The sequence below is a fragment of the Myotis brandtii genome, unplaced genomic scaffold (assembly GCF_000412655.1).
Source record: "Myotis brandtii unplaced genomic scaffold, ASM41265v1 scaffold72, whole genome shotgun sequence".
NCBI classification, from domain to species: Eukaryota; Metazoa; Chordata; class Mammalia; order Chiroptera; family Vespertilionidae; genus Myotis; species Myotis brandtii.
The window spans coordinates 82,479-82,869 of NW_005370838.1; the positions used below are offsets into that span (position 1 = coordinate 82,479).

The following is a 391-nucleotide window of genomic DNA, read 5'->3' on the forward strand; positions in this document are numbered from 1 at the left end:
CCCCTTCCCTCTCTCAGGACCTCCCCGCAGGTCCGGGAAGCGGGGGAGACCGGTAGCCCCGCGAACTAGCGCGGGGCTGGGCTTCCCCACCGGGGAGTAGCGGGAGGAGGAGAAGGGGGAGGAGGAAGAAGAGAGGAGAGGAGAAGGGAGGAGGGGAAAGGAGGAGGGGAGGGCTTTGTGTCAGCCTCCGGCCCTCCCTCGGCTCCAGCGCTAGTAGCCACCCCCCCACCCCCAGCACCTCGAGGGGGTGATGTGAGGGGCGTGAAGGCGCCTGCGCGGGAGCCCGGCTGCTACGTGGGGGAGCGGGACCAAGAAGTTTACTAACCCGGAGCAAACTTGGCCCGGCGGGCTCCGGGGCGCAGCTGCCCCTCCCTCCTGCACTCCCGCGGGG

General features: G+C 70.6%; 1 long non-coding RNA gene across 1 annotated transcript in view; it reads right to left on the reverse strand.

The window, feature by feature from the left end:
- LOC106724097 overlaps nucleotides 1-391 on the reverse strand; it is a 52,541-nt gene extending 52,150 nt beyond the window's left edge. The window contains exon 1 of the long non-coding RNA XR_001359861.1: nucleotides 326-391. This is a non-coding gene — a long non-coding RNA (uncharacterized LOC106724097). The remainder of the gene's footprint in view (nucleotides 1-325) is intronic.